We start from the raw sequence: 16,426 nt of genomic DNA, 5'->3' as shown, positions 1-16,426 counted from the left end.
TTGGCTCCTTTGGCCTTCAGCCCAGTTCCTTCACCAACCAGCAGCATCCTTGCAGGGATGCCTCTCGCCCCTGTCAGCTCTGTGGAGCTGCAGAGCTGAACAGGGTATCCCCCCACCCCCACTGTGGTGAGAGAGTGACATGCCGCTCCCCTGCCAGCGAGCGGTGGGGGGCCCATACTGCTGCCACCTCCAGGCAGCATATCAGGCTTTCCAGCCCTGGTGTTTTGTGCGTGCACGCAACATGCTGAAGCAGCCCACATACACCAGGGGATTCCCTCCTCCGTGCACTTGTGGGAAGTGCCAGGGCATGCTGCTGTGGCGCAATGCCCAGCATCAGCCCAGCGTGGCTGCTGCTGTGCATAATGGGTCTATGAGAATCAGTGGGAAGTGGGAAGTGGGAGATCCTCTGTCCTCACTGGGGAACTGGGAACCCGACCTGAAATTCAAAAGAGAAAACTCCAATTGGAAATATGCATAATAAAGAGAAGAGCCTCTTGTGGCGCAGAGTGGTAAGTGGCAGAAATGCTGTCTGAAGCTGTCTGCCCATGAGGCTGGGAGTTCGATCCCAGCAGCCGGCTCAAGGTTGGCTCAGCCTTCCATCCTTCCGAGGTTGGTAAAATGAGTACCCAGCTTGACTGGGGAAGGCACTAGCAAGGCCACCCCGTATTGAGTCTGCCATGAAAACGCTGGAGGGCGTCACCCCAAGGGTCAGACATGACTCGGTGCTTGCACAGGGGATACCTTTACCTTTACCTTTATAATAAAGAGATCCTGAGTTTTCAGTTTGCAGATCCTTAACAAAAAAGCACAAGATTTGTTGTGAATTTGATTTTATTGGGTGGAGTTTTGTCCATGACAGGCTTCAAGTTGTACTGAATGCTGCTAGGACAAAAATATCATTCTCCCTTTATAAAAATCAGCAGTTAATTGTCTCTCCAGTACCAAATGTAACACAGAGTTCCCTTGTAAGCTGAATTTCATCACCTTTTGCCAAAACACTGGACTGACTTGAGGGTAGCATGTCCAGTCTACAGGATTAGGTATGACCAAACATCCATCTCAGAACCGGTGCTGAATCGGAAAGTGGAACTAAACAAATAAAAACATGAAGAAATAAAGATGGTGACAACAGTAACTCAGTTACTTATCAGATTATTACCTTTGGGAAGGAAAGTTTAATTGAATATTTCTTTCCAATAGCTCATCTGTCTTCATTCTCCTAGCTTGGCTTATTTATAGCTGCCAAACAGCACATATACTCAGGGCATCCAAATGGAATTATGTTATTGTAATTTTCAAATCACCATCGACAACCTCCTCATGAGTTTTGGAGAAGAAATTAAGTTATCAAGGCACCTTACCTTATTAAAAGTTTGAGACAAAGTGAAGAGGGTGCTAGAGGTGAATGAGCCAGCTGCTGGCTGCGCTGCTTACACTCCATAATTGAAACTGCCCTCTGGTCCAGTCCTTCCGGGGCCAGTGGGGAGAAAGACACACTGGCCTTGATTTGGAAAATTGTGACCCCTGCGTAGATTATTCTGATCCAGGTACAAGTGTCTGAAGCAAAGATTTAAACATAGATGAGCTAAAATAATCCAACCACTTTCATTTGGTGCATGTTATACACTGAAGGCAAACACATTGAACAGCACAGAGCTCTCTTAGACTTGCTCAAAGGAGACCTGTGTTATGTGTTTGCAGCTTTGTGTTTGTCTCCCATTGAAATAGCCTAGTGTAGCGATCCCCAACCTGTGTGCCGTGGACCACATGTGGTCCTTCGACTAATTGGAGGTGGGCCCCGAAGGATGCCTCCCCCCCGGCCCTTTACTTCATCCCCCCCCTGGCACTTTACAACACACTTCGGGTGTCATTGTCTCCCATCACTCCCAGACGGGACTATCTCGTTGCAGAGAAACAAGCTCAGGGTTCCCATTGATTTGTCATTGTCATGAGTTAAAATTTCCATGAAAATAAAATGTTCCTTATGTTCATTGTTGTGGTGTGTCTGTATCTTATTTTGAAGGGATGTTTAAACATTACCATAGCGATCAGAGAGCGTTAGGGCAGTGGTTGAGAGTAGAGGAGTAAACTACCCCCCCACCGGGCCTCAGTAAAAGGCGTTGAGTGGTCCCCGGTGAGTGGTCCCCGGTGATAAAAAGGTTGGGGATCACTGGCCTAGTATTCTTCTGCACACCAGTGACCTAATATGTATGACAAGTCTTGTTTTTATCCACTTGCAATATGTACTCTGAAAAAAAAAAAAACCAAACCTGAAAAGGATGCACTGGGAAGACTTTCTAGAACATTTCAAATCTGATTAAAATATCATTGAGGCTCATTCAAATGTATCTCTACTACCTAAATTCTTCAGCTGTCTTTTCTCCCATTTTAAAGCATATGTCATCTTTTTAGCCCTTATGTCAAAAGGGAACATTTTATCCATTTTATATCCTCACAAACTTCTGAAGTAGATTAGGCTGAGACATTGTGACTGGCCCAAGGTCACCCCATGAGCTTCCTTGAACATAAATTGCCCCAGTCCTAGTCCAGCACACTATTACACTACACTGGATAGCAGCTAACTTCATGGAGAGAAAGGTCAGATAGGTAGATGGTAGACTGGTAGACAGGTGGATGGGCGGACAGGCAGACAGACAGATAGATAAAGATAAGCAAGTACCTCTAGTTCTCTCCCCCCCCCCCAAACTGGGACAGGATTTGTTACTCCCACAGAGAAATGCAAATGAACAGAGTTTAATGGACATCAGTTCAATCTGCCAAACATACTTTTTACTCAAGAGAGTTGTTCATAAGCTATATCATCATCTTGCAGTTCTATGGTTATGTAAAAAACACTGGTGATAAATGGGGTACCTCAGAGGCCTGCATGTTGTGCTCCAATCATAGCTCCTAAGTCTTGCATGCCCATGCATTTTAGTCAATTCATTAATTGGATATTTCTATCCTGCCACATGGAACAGCAGTGTCCCTAGGGCACCTTACACTACCTAGCATTTAAAAATTAAAGGAAAGTATTAGTAACAGAAATTCCAACATTAGCAATGAAAAATCTTACACATCTTTAAAACTGCATAAAAGAGCAAACCAGTAGCAAATAAAACAGCCTAACATTATACTAACTCAGTGTTTGATCTCACTCCTCCCTTGCCCCAGGCATTTGTTCCTGTCCCTGAAAGATGAAAATGGAACTGGGGAGCTGAGGCTTTGAGGAAGAAGCACATTGGGCTATGCTACTGCTGAGAAACCCCTTCTCCTAAGGTGAATGGAGGATGATTGAGGAGAGGAGAACAATGAAAGCCTTTTGGAGACTCCCATGGGGAGAAAGGTGGGGTATAAATGAAGGCAATAAATCTAAAGAACACTGTATTCTGGTTAATATAGTAGTCCCTCAAAAATCATCCTTGAACTGAACTACAGATTTCAGTATACTGTCTGAGACCAGGAACTCACCAGAAGAGAGCAGAGTAATCGTGACTCTGAAACTATAGTAAATAATGCTTCCAAAAGTGCAAAAAATAGTCATTTATAAAGACAGAAGACCTTCCCTGGACCCATAGAGCAGGCTATGTGCAGCTTGGAAAAGCACCATTGCTAATTAGTTCATGTTTTTGGAGAGTTCTTCTCAGTCTATTTGGGATTATTATTATTATTATTATTATTATTATTATTATTATTATTATTATTATTATTATTATTATTATTATTATTATTATTTATATCCAGCCTCCCCCCGAGGCGGCTCACATAAAAACCTCTCCCCTAAAATCTATAACAATAGCATAAAATTACAGTAAATAACAACCAATTAATCAACAATAACAACAATAGATGGCAATACTAATCGAGTCTCCACCGCCTCAGCTACAGGGAGGTGGAGGGGGCCAGACTTCATGAGGGGGGGGGGCTGATCCTCCTCACCGTAGGCCTGGCGGAAGAGCTCCATTTTACAGGCTCTGAGGAATGCTGGTAATTCCCGCAGGGCCCTCAGCTCTTCCGGGAGCTCATTCCACCAGGTCGGGGCCAGGACCGAAAAGGCCCTGGCCCTGGTAGAGGCCAGGCGGGCTTCCTTGGGGCCAGGGATAACCAATAAATTGGCCCCCGCTGAGCCAATTATAACTTCTGTTAGGTGCACCTTGAGAAATGGGGGACTACCAGATCCTCATTTGGACCTCAGTTGAAACTAACCTGTTGAACTGTTGCCTAAATTATTTTTTGTGTCATACTTATTGAGTTGTTGTATTATTATACACTCATTTACAATAGTGTTTGATTATTATGATTTTCTTTATTATGCTTTATAAATGACTATTTTCGCACTTTTGGAAGCATTATTTACTATAGTTTCAGAGTCACGATTGCGCAGCTCTCTTTTTTTCTGGTATTTTACATTTACTGTGTGCCCCAGTTTTTGTTTGTTGAAATCGGGAACTTGGCTGTCTTTGCTCAACAAAAAGTATACCCCTAACTGCCAGCTTGGCGTAGGGGTCAAGAGTGGCTGGAGAGCCAGGATTGATTACCCACTCCCCCACAGGCAGCAAGCTGGATGGTTTTGAGCTAGTCAAAGTCCTCTTAGTGCTCATTTCACAGAGCAGTTCTGTCCGAACTCTCTCAGGCTAACCTACCTCACAAGGTGTCTGTTGTAGGAAGAAGAAGGGAAGTAATTATAAGCTGCTTTGAGACTTCTTCAAATGGTAAAAAGCAGGTATAAGAACCAATTCTTCTGAGTGGCTAGGATGCCATGTGGCTAGAGGCTAAGTCTCACGAGAGGCCCCACTGGGCTGGCTGGACATTCACCAAAGAATGGTCCATGGTGGTGAGTGGCCGCTTCACCTGTCACCCAGAGTTCCATGATCTCAGGGGAAGGTAAAGCCTGAGTACAGAGCTGAGTTGGGATGTGTGTTACTGACTGGCACCCTTATGGTAGGGCATTTGCAGTTCTGGGCCTTCTATAAGAGTGATGGGGTGCTCTTGTTGGACTGGGGTGGGGAGTGAAGGCCCCTTCACCTGTCACCCAGAGTTCCATGATCTCAGGTGGAGTTAAAGCCTGAGTATAGAGCTGAGCTGGGAAGTGTGCTACTGATTGGAGCCTCCATCGTAGGGCATTTGCAGTTCTGGGCCCTCTATAAGAGCAATGGGGTGCACATGTCGGCCTGGGACATGTATATATGGCTCCATGGGATCCGACATGCTATTTTGAATTGGCTGCAAAATGAGTGGTGGCGGGAGCCTGAGGAGGTATTAACCCTATTCGGACTCAGTGGCAGAAGTGTAGCATGGGAAGGATCAATTTTGGGTTGGCCAAGCTTGCGCGCTGGCCTCCCCTAGATTTAGGGGGCCCCTTAAGGGGCTGTGTGGATGCAGAGCCTAGTTGAAGGCTTGCATTTCCGGGAGTCAGGAGAACCCAACAGCTGGGCTGCCTTGTGGTCAGCTGACCACAAGAGGACAAATTTCTCTTCCCATGTTTGCCACGCTCAGTGCTGAATAAAGGCTGTGGCCAAATATTTTACGCCAAATTATGGTTGTCAGTGTCCTCATTAGGCAGTCAATATCCCCCTGCAAGGGAAAAACCAATTCCTCTGTTCTGCTGTTTGTGTACTTTTGAATGGATGGGAATTAACTAACTCATGAACCTTTAATCAAGACAAATTTTGCCTGATTTGAAGAGGCTTTAAGGCAGTTTGTGGAGGTTCATGGGTTCAAAGGGAGAAAAGGGTTTTAAATCCCTGCTTTCTCCTCCATACGAAAGCCACCAAAAGACTGGAAACAGCTGAGCCACAGAGACACCCTGCTCACTTGGCTCAGCTGTTTTGGCCTTAATATAGCTGAGCCACAAAGATAGCCTGCTTCTACTACTCAGCTGTTTAGAGCCTAAAACAACTGAAATTTGGAGCAAGCTGCCTTTGCAGTTCAACTGATTTTTTTTCATGAGCCTCACAAATCCAGTTCAATTCATCTGAAAGCTGACTGGGTTTGTGGGGTTAGTGCCTACAAACTAATTCACATTTTTGTGGTTTATGTCCATCCCTCAAAGATATAGTATTTGGTTCAGATGTTGACAGAATGAAGCTTAGATTTGGGCAGTTATGTAAAGCTGCACATCTCAGTTTAGGTAGAAACAAGCAGTAGATTTATTGTCTAATGTTTGACAATCAATTAGATGTTCATTACAGTATTTATTATTCTGGGACATTGTTCCACCTCTGCAGCTGCACCTGAACAAAACCAGGTTCCTGAAGTGTCTCTCTAAACTATTGTTGCCCTGGTATTAACTCCCAGAGACTAGTTACACATCTTAAATCCCCACCTGTCATAAACCCTCTTGACACTTTCCCACCCGGCATTGTCCAGTAAGCCTATCATGTGCTTAGGGATAAGTCCTTTGGCACAGAAAGTTCACTTTCCCCCAATCTTTAAGAATACATTGTAATAGAGCCCATCAGCACTTTTGTTTTAGAATAAATTTGCTTCACAATTCTCTGTGCCCACCACTGCTTATTTTTTATGGAGTTCTGTTGGGGCTTAAGCCTATGCAGAACTGTAAAACGGATGCATATACTTTCTCACTGCGGAGTCCCTTCAGTCACAGATATAGGGCTGCTTCTGGTTACTAGTTGCTGCTGGGGGGATGTACTTAGCTATTAATCAAAGTGATTTTGTCATGATTATTACTTTGTGCATTCACAGGCCTTTAGAAACAGGTTTTGCTGAGGAACTCTGCTCATCCAGGCTCAGATTCAAACTTACCCATACCCAGACAGGATTAATAAAGCACGTTATTTAAATCATCCCTTATGGATGAGTTTAATATTTGATACAGATGAAAACAATTTCTGGAGAAACTGTTTTAATTATCTCCATGCTATATACTGTACAAATCTATAGAAACAGAGTTTGCAGTTGAGGGATAGTCCCAGTAAAAGACATCTGTACACAGCCCATGGCGCCACGGGCGCCACGGACTGTATAAAGGAGTAAGGGGTAGTGGGGAGGAGTTAGGGCGGGACCGGTCTGGGATAAAAACTCGGAGGGGCCAATCAGGAGCCGCGAAGCGGCTCCTGATTGGCCCCTCCAAGTGTCCATCCCGCCCGAAGCAGGCAATGGGGAGCTGCGCAAAGCGCGGCTCCCCATTCCCTGCTTCACCCGCACAGCGACAGGTAAGCGCTTCGGGGGCCGTTCGCCGCTGGGAGAGGGTGGGGGTGGTGGGAGCCGGCCTTCTCTCGGCGTCCGGAGCGCCCTCGCGGCAGCGAGGGCGCTCCGGAGGCCGAGAGAACGCCGTTCGCCGCTGGGGGAGGGTGGGGGCGGTGGGAGCCGGCCTTCTCTCGGCGTCCGGAGCGCCCTCGCGGCAGCGAGGGCGCTCCGGAGGCCGAGAGAATGCCGTTCGCCGCTGGGGGAGGGTGGGGGTGGTGGGAGCCGGCCTTCTGTCGGCCCCGGCAGCGGCCTCGCCCGGCGAGCCCGCTCCCGGGGCCGACAGGACGCCATGGGAGCCTTTGGGGAGGGTGGGGGGGCGGGAGCCTCCCTTCCCAGCCCCCTTTTCCCTCCGGCTTCTGCCGGGGCTGAGCTCTCCCTCGCACCCGCGAGGGAGATCTCCGCCCCGACAGAAGCCCCCTTTCCCAGCCCCCCTTTTCCCTCCGGCTTCTGCCGGGGCTGAGTTCTCCCTCGCACCCGCGAGGGAGATCTCCGCCCTGACAGAAGCCTCCTTTCCCAGCCCCCCTTTTCCCTCCGGCTTCTGCCGGGGCTGAGCTTTCCCTCGCACCCGCGAGGGAGATCTCCGCCCCGACAGAAGCCTCTTTTCCCTCCGGCTTCTGCCGGGGCTGAGCTCTCCCTCGCACCCGCGAGGGAGATCTCCGCCCTGACAGAAGCCTCCTTTCCCAGCCCCCCCTTTCCCTCCGGCTTCTGCCGGGGCTGAGCTCTCCCTCGCACCCGCGAGGGAGATCTCCGCCCTGACAGAAGCCTCCTTTCCCAGCCCCCCTTTTCCCTCCGGCTTCTGCGGGGGACGGGCTCTCCCCCCCAGCCCATCTAGCGCCCATTTTATTTCAATTTAAAATGGGCTTGAAATCTAGTTTATTAATAATATATTAAGGAAGCAGTAATTTGCTGGTCTGCTGTGATGTTTGTCGATCTCCGTATCAAGTCAGTTACCCCCACTGAACTTTTTTCAACAAAACTTCAAAGTTCTCTCTTTGTTTGGTTAGTGGGTATAATTAGCTGGGAGTGTCTCACTCGGCGAAAGAGGGAATTCACTTGTAAATTGGTTGAGGAGGGGGGGGGGAAGAGCTTGTGGAGAAAGAAAGGGAAGAGCCAGAAAGCTTTCAATTCTTACTGTTGCAGACTCCAGCTTCTGTCAGCGCTTCTGTCAATCTGGTAAATGATGGTCTGGGAAGAATGTAGGGTCAGCTGGTCGTTTCAAGCTTGTAAAGTTGTTTGTGACAAGGACGCCATCGTGACCTTGAGCACACACCGCTATTAATCCGGGGAGTTCGGTCCCCCTACCTCCCCACGGATCTGTAGGACCCTCAGGATGCCGTTCCCGGTTCCTGGGGTGACCGGCAAGCAGATTTGCGTATCTGCTCAGGTCAGCCAGGTGCAGAAGCTCCTGACCCTCGGCATGGCTCCGTACCTGCTTTTATTATTACAATAATAAGCTATTTCCAAGGTGCAGCTGATCACCTGGATCTGGGGTCTCAGAAGCTACTGCCTTATGAAAGGATATATATTTTCAAAATGTATTCAATAAATATTGTTCTGCCTCATTGCAAATTTCTTTCTGATGATTTGAGGAGCATGGAGAAAACCAAAAGGTCATTACACATGTACCCAGTATCAGTAAATTATGCCACCAATTATTCATATGTACCTGCCAAAAGTACAAGGACTGTAGAATGAGGTCAGAGGATTTTCTTGCTGAAATTCAACCCTGGGCAGAAGTTATTACTAGATTCTCCCTTTCCACTGAAGGATTTCTTTATATGCAATGAAATATTTCAAAAGTGGGAAACATTCAAGGTTGTCAGATTCTGTGTGCTCTCATGGTTTGTTTTCTTATGGCACTTGAAATAGCTTAGATCAGTGGTCCCCAACCTTTTTATCACTGGGGACCGGTCAACACTTTACAATCTTACTTAGGCCAGGGGGAGGGGTAGTCTTTTGCCAAGGGACGTCGGCGCCGTTGCCAGAACCCCTGCTCCACTTGCTTTCCCACCAGCGCCCCTGACTTCCCGCCATCCGCTGGGGGGCACTTCCAGCAGCAGTTGCGCAGTGCTATGCCAAGGGGGAGCCCCAGCCATGGCGGCTGCTGGAGAGCACCAAAGGTGAGCCAGTGGCAGAGTGGCAGGGCAGCCCTCAAGGCAGCAGCCAGGGAGGAGTATGAGGAGGAGCTGCGGCCCGGTACCAACTGATCTACGGACCGAGACCAGTCTGCAGACCGGGGGTTGAGGACCACTGGATTAGGTTATGTTTAGATTTAAAATGCCCTGTTCTGTCTCCATACCAGGACTTGTGAACCTTAGAAATAACTGGTCTATGTTCAGAGTACATAAAGAACTAGAGTCTGGTTAGTTCAGGGAATCAGATCCTTTTGTATTGCTTCTTCTTTACAAAAGTAAAAACTATTTGGCTAGGCCCAAGTAAATTAAGCTCACACCAATTATGGTGCTGCTACCAAATTTAGTTCTATTAGCTTCTATGGAATTTTGAAAGCTGAATTTGTATTAGATTTGGGGTAGGTAGTTATTTAGGAGACATATTGAGAAAAGTTAAAATAAAGTGTTCATTTTTAGGGGTCTTGTATATGTGGCCTCTCTGAGATTATATATTTGCCCCTTGCAGACAAAGTGGTTGGTAGGCAAATCCAATGAAAAACAACTAGTATCATATAAGCTCATAATATACTTGAAGATTTTTAGAATGAGGAATGCTGAACAAAAGGTGGAGAGGAAATTGTAAAAAGCTAAACTCTTTTCACAAGTTCTCAGGGTGAATTTACAGCTGCTTAGGGGGTTTGTATGTATTTACTTTTTTTCTATCCCACACATTCCCCTACCTTTCTACCCAGTGGGGACCTCAATGGTTTACATTGTTCTTCTCCATTTTCTGCTCACAACAAACCTCTGAATTAAGCTAGAGTGAGTGTATGCTCCTGGCTCAAGGTCACCCAGCAAGCTTCCATGGCAGAGTGGACCTAAATATCCCAGATTCATGTCTGACATTCTAACCATTGCACCACACCAGCTCTCCTTGAAGAGAAGTTGTTACCTCCTTTACCATTGCAGACATCTCTCTAGAAATGCTCCTTGTCATACTTTTAAGGACCACAGAACTGAAGAAATAAAGAGCTGCCATACTGAGCCAGACTGGTGATTTGTTGTTGGCTACTCCAACACAAGGCAAACAAATTTCTGACAGAGTTGTGTTTTTCTGGTCCCACTTTTTTCTGGTCACACTTTCTCACTTGCAGAAGTTGGCAGAAAACTGTGCTCCACTGAAATTGTCCAAATAGAACAAGAATGTTATGATCAGTAGTCCTAGATTCTAACTGTGCAATCATTCAATAGTTGGATAATACAATTAAAACATAGGTATGGATCCTTAACATGAGAATCAAGGAAGGTATGATTGCCTGGTGCCCACATCATTATACATAAGACCAATTACTTAGCAATGGGGTTGCCTATTAACAACTGACAGTACAAAGCAGTCATCACCTTTCATTCATAGTGCAACAAGAATACAGCCCTTATTATGCTGAGATAACTTGAGAATTAATAGGAGAGGCCAAAAAATACCTCCTTGAACAATCAGAACCAAAGTCAACAGAGCTAAACTTGGGAAATGCATATTTCAAACATTTCTCTCTTTGTGTCTCCTTTTTTTCTCCTTTTCATGTTTTCCCCTGGACATATTTCTAAATTCAATCAGGCTAGTGGCGGCAATGAGGTGTTCAAGTGATACCCTTGTTTTGCAGAGGAAAATGAAAACCAATGAGGCCAAATGTCCCCACCAGGTGCAAACATACCAGCCTAGGTAAATTTGCACCAGCACTCCAAAAGGGAGGGAGCCCCTTCTCCAGTTCAGATAAGGAACTGTCTCAAGCATTCCCAGCCATCTAGCACAATTCCAGCCAACCACTTTCTTATCAAAAGGAAATCTGAGAGGGAAAATACCAAAACAAATACAAACAGAAAGACTATGGAGGCTTACTTATTGTGTCAATGTTCCTAAAGCAGAAGCACTTTCTGTTTGGGGAAGAGTGAAAGGAGGGCTGTTCCACACCAGTCCTGGGAAATCTGGTCTTTGCCCAGAAGGGTAAAGCATGTCTTTGTAAATCTACTGAGTTGAAACATGCACAGGCAGCTGATTTAGGGGCTAGAATCGTGTGACCAACTGTGTAGTCCAAAGCAGAATTACTCCTTTCTAACTCCATTGCATTCAATGGAACCTGCCATATTCTCTCTGCTTCACTTACCTCACAGGGTCACTGTAAGAATATCACAGGGAAGGAAAACTGTGTATGCCCCTTTACAGGAAGGGCAAGATTTAAAGGTTCTAGGCAAAGAGCTGAATATAACTATGTGTCAACTTGTCAGCATGAGAAGGCAAAAAACTCCCAAGACTTGTATCTAGTCCTAAAACAGAAGACCAGAGTTGGCAATTCATTTTTAAAAAGAAACTGAAGGCTATTCCACATATCGAAAAAAAATATGTTACACCAGTGCAATGGTGTAACACTATAAAAAATCATGCCTCTGGCCATTCCTTACCTCCTGGCTCTCTCACTTTCTCTGCCGCTTTCTCACACTTATTAGCACTTTGCATACCTGCTTGAAATGGCGGAAGAGAGGAACGTGCTATACACATGACTCTTCTCTGCTTGTCAATCAAGCCAGGCAGCCAATCAACTTCCTCCATGTTTTATTATTCTGGGACATTGTTCCACCTCTGCAGCTGCATAGATGCATAGTGCTTATTTTACTGCCACCCCTTTTGGAATCATGAGCCTTGAAGCTTTAAAAAAGTAATCTTGTTCCTGATTTTTTTTTGGGGGGGGGGGGTAGAAAGGCATGCTTTGTGTGTTAACTGGTGGAAAAAAATATTGTTCTATCTGGACCATGGAAAACCTTTAAAAGCCAGAATTTCCTCCTAGACATCCAGCTATCCTTAATTATCATCAACATCATCATTATTGTATTATTTTATTTCTTACCCACCACTCTAGGCATGATGGCTTGTAGCAGGTTACAACAATCAAAGCTTTTTGTGCTCAGTTCCCATTACTGCACTCAGTACCCTGGAATGCGTCATAAAGTTGCTAAAACGAATGGGTTTTTCTACAGCAACCAGTACCATAAACCAGTGATTAACTTGGCATTACTTGCACAAATTATTAACAAAAAGTAGTATCAATGCACCTACAATCTAGCATTTGCAAGGATAACTAAGCACACCCTTCTTATCTAACACTTTTCTTGCTTGCTAAAAAACTGGGATCTCGTACACATAAAGATTTTCATTCCCATTTCTAGTCTCCCACTGCACTACTGTTGGTCCTTGAGTGGCTGCAATAGTTCAGTTTTGCACTTCCTCATTTTCTGGCATCTGAGTTTTTGTAGCCTTCCTAACCTTTATTTTCTTGTCAGATAATTCCTGTCCTCAAAAAGAAAACAGAGAGGGTCTGGGGAATTAAGTTTATTAGTTTAACCTCTTGCCATAGGAAGTCATTAGAATAAAACATAACACAGCTGGGGAAGGGTAGCATTTGGTGGAAAATGAAATGCCACTTTTAGAAGCCAGGATATATTTGCAAAAAAGAAGTCAAACCAAACTCATTTCCTTCTTTGACAACTTGGTAGATAAGCAGAATGTGTTGTTGTTGTTGTTAGGTGCGAAGTCGTGTCCGACCCATCGCAACCCCAAGGACAATGATCCTCCAGGCCTTCCTGTACCATTCCCCAGAGTCCATTTAACTTTGCACCTCCTGCTTCAGTGACTCCATCCAGCCACCTCATTCTCTGTCGTCCCCTTCTTCTTTTGCCCTCGATCGTTCCCAGCATTAGGCTCTTCTCTAGGGAGTCCTTCCTTCTCATGAGGTGGCCAAAGTATTTGAGTTTCATCTTCAGGATCTGGCCTTCTAAGGAGCAGGCAGGGCTGATCTCCTCTAGGACTGACCAGTTTGTTCGCCTTGCAGTCCAAGGGACTCGCAAGAGTCTTCTCCAGCACCAGAGTTCAAAAGCCTCAATTCTTTGACGTTCGGCCTTCCTTATGGTCCAACTTTCACAGCCATACATTGCAACTGGGAATACCATAGCCTTGACTAAACACACTTTTGTTGGCAGGGTGATGTCTCTGCTTTTTAGGATGCTGTCTAGATTTGCCATAGCTTTCCTCCCCAGGAGCAAATGTCTTTTAATTTCTTTGCTGAAGTCCCCATCTGCAGTGATCTTGGAGCCCAGGAAAATAAAATCTGTCACTATCTCCATTTCTCCCCCCTCTATTTGCCAAGAATTGAGACGGATGGATGCCATGATCTTTGTTTTCTTGATGTTGAGTTTCAAGCCAACTTTTGCACTCTCCTCCTTCACCCGCATCAACAGGCTCTTTAGTTCCTCTTCATTTTCTGCCATCAGAGTGGTATCATCTGCATATCTGAGGTTGTTGATATTTCTTCCTGCAATCTTGATCCCAATTTGTGACTCCTCTAATCCCTCCTTTCTCATGATGTGCTCCGCATACAAGTTAAATAGGCTAGGCGACAGTATACAGCCTTGCCAAACTCCTTTCTCAATTTTGAACCAGTCAGTGATTCCATGCTCGGTTCTCACTGTTGCTTCTTGATGTCCATATAGGTTTCTCAAGACAAATAAGATGCTCTGGTATTCCCATCTCTTTAAGAACTTGCCACAATTTGTTGTGCTCCACACAATCAAAAGCAGAATGTAGTGAATGAATAGAAGATATGTGTTCATTAGAGGCAAAGCCCTTTGCCAGGGAAACAACAGGCACTAGGATATACACCTGCACTTTGGCCTTCCTGAAAGCTGGCTGCTTGGCAAAAGTTCCTGCCCACCTTGGACTTTTGATGCCCTGCCTCCAAACCTCAAGGAACACCACTGTCCCAGAGGTCACCAACCTCCAGGTGCAGCCTGGAAATCTCCTGGAATTGGAGGTCTTCTGCAGACTATAGAGATCAGTTCCCAAGGGAAAAACAGCTGTTTTGGAGGGGAACTCTGCAATAACAACTCATCTCCAGGCTCCTGGAGATGAAACAGCTGCTTGGAAGGGGGGGACTCTGAGGCACTGTGCCCCTGAGAGGTTGCAAGATGCCAATCTCCTGTTGGGACCTGGGGATTTACTGGAACTGCAAGTCATTTACAGGCAACAGAGATCAATCCCCCTGGAGAAAAGGGCTTCTTGGGAGGGAGGACTTTGGATGCCATGGAGGTGCAAGGAAGCCAGGTTGCAGCTGGGAAACAAAAAGAAATGCTGCCTGGCAATAATTGCTAATAACAATAAACATCAAATATTTCATAAACTCACAGTTTCATTCTTCTGTGAAAATATTTAGTTGATAGCAAAATTTACAAGAACTGAAAACCATTCAGTTTGTATGTTCTTCAGCTCAGTTCAATATCAAAGTAAATAAAATACAGTTGTCTGTTACAATCAAACATGAAAACATTGGTTAGCAAAGAACTTACAGAGGGATTCTCAAATACTGCCTCTATGTCAGCCTTTCTTTTACCATTGAGAAACCCCTGAAATATTTTTCAGGCTTCGAGAAACCCCAGAAATGGGATCTCCAGGACCTAGTATGCATGTATCAACACAGTCAGTTCTCCAACCCTTTTAAATTGTTCTTTTTAAAAACGTTTTTAAAACATTCCCATTTATGCATGAGCTGTGATACTGTGTTGGGTTTTTTTCTTCAGCGATTATGCACCTCAAAAAGTTCCTATGGTAACTCTAGGTGGGGGATGACAGTTAGAGGAGGGACTTCTATTGCTAGGCAACGTCATTCACATTCCAATTAATATTGTCCACAATTAGCATTTCAAATGCAGCAACTATCTTTAAGACAGAGAACCTTGGTCTGAGGAAATCGATCTATGAAGGACTGATTTCTGGGGGAAATTGCTCTAAACTCACTACCAGAGAGCCACCCGGAGTTAAGGCAAAGCCTCTTCCTTCCTAAGAAAAAGCCACACAGAACACCCAGGATGTCCTCAGGCTATTACAGGCAATGGGAGACCAAATCAAATTGCATGTTCACCTGATCACTGACACTGAGGAAGCAGAAATCAGCAGCTGGCACCTCAAGCTTCCCCACCACCACCATGGTCACTGATCAGAGGTAGAGCTTTGTAGTCTCAGGAGCATTTATGGAAGGCTGTGGAAGAAATCCATACCAAAGGGTAATTTCTACTTATTTACATAGCAATAAAGTTGGCTGGGTTGCCAGGGCAAATGGCATGTTCACGTGATCACTGACAAAGGCAGAGTATCAGCAGCAGGTGCTCTAGCTCCCATCGGACTGTGAGCAAAAAAGGGGAGGAGTCCAAAAACATGCTGACATTTATGCATCAAAAAAGACTGTTCTCAGTGGCATAACACAAGCAGAGTCACTGTAATGCAAAAACAAAAATAACACAATGGGTTTTGTGCTGCAAAAATAGTGCCATGTTAAGAATTTAAAAATAAGACATTGTTTTGGCAGTCTTTTTGAGAGTTTTCCATGATGCATAATACACCCAGGTTCCAGCTAGAAGCTGGCATCCCTGCTACTATTCAGGGATGCCAGCCTCCAAGTGAGACCTAAAGAACCCCCAGAATGAAAGCTCCTCTCCAGACCACAGAGATCAGTTCCCCTGGAAGAAAGAGCTGCTTGGGACTCCTCAACACACACAGATGACAAAAACACTCCTCCCTTCTAAAACTGCAACCCTTATTAACCACACAATCACCTCTCCATGTAGGAAAATACATGAGTGTCTCCCATCTTGGATTGTCCTGACAAGCCATTGTCCATAAGGTCCAAATTTAAAGGAAAATAATTCCATAACAGTCAATGAACAAGTCAAAAAAGACTTACGCTATCCTCCTGCAACAGCTTCTTCTGCCTGTACTCTAACTACATCTCTTTAAGGGAATGACAATTTGTACAGCTTGGTATACTGGTTAACAACAATGCTTCTAATGTGGCAAGCTGGATTTGATTCCCTGCTCCTCCACATGCTGAGTGACCTTGAGCTAGTCACAGTCCTGTTAGAAACTGTTCTGACAGAGTAGTTTCTCTCAGAGCTCTCTCAGCCTCACTTGCCTCACAGGTTGTCTGTTGTGGGGAGGGGAAGAGAAGGCTATTATAAGCCACTCTGAGACTCCTTTGGGAAGTGAAAAGCAGGTTATAAAAAATAAC

General features: G+C 45.4%; 1 long non-coding RNA gene across 1 annotated transcript; it reads right to left on the bottom strand.

Moving 5' to 3' along the window:
- Positions 1-813: 813 nt before the first annotated feature.
- Positions 814-15,418, bottom strand: LOC143838636 (uncharacterized). Its single transcript, XR_013231442.1, has 3 exons — positions 15,284-15,418; positions 1,362-1,557; positions 814-1,089 (listed from the first exon to the last, which is right to left on the bottom strand). It is a non-coding gene; the product is annotated as an uncharacterized LOC143838636 (long non-coding RNA).
- Positions 15,419-16,426: the final 1,008 nt, after the last annotated feature.

This window comes from Paroedura picta, chromosome 1 (genome assembly GCF_049243985.1).
Source record: "Paroedura picta isolate Pp20150507F chromosome 1, Ppicta_v3.0, whole genome shotgun sequence".
NCBI lineage: Eukaryota > Metazoa > Chordata > Lepidosauria > Squamata > Gekkonidae > Paroedura > Paroedura picta.
Note: the sequence above shows the minus strand (reverse complement) of the source record. Positions and strands in the feature narration are given on the sequence as shown.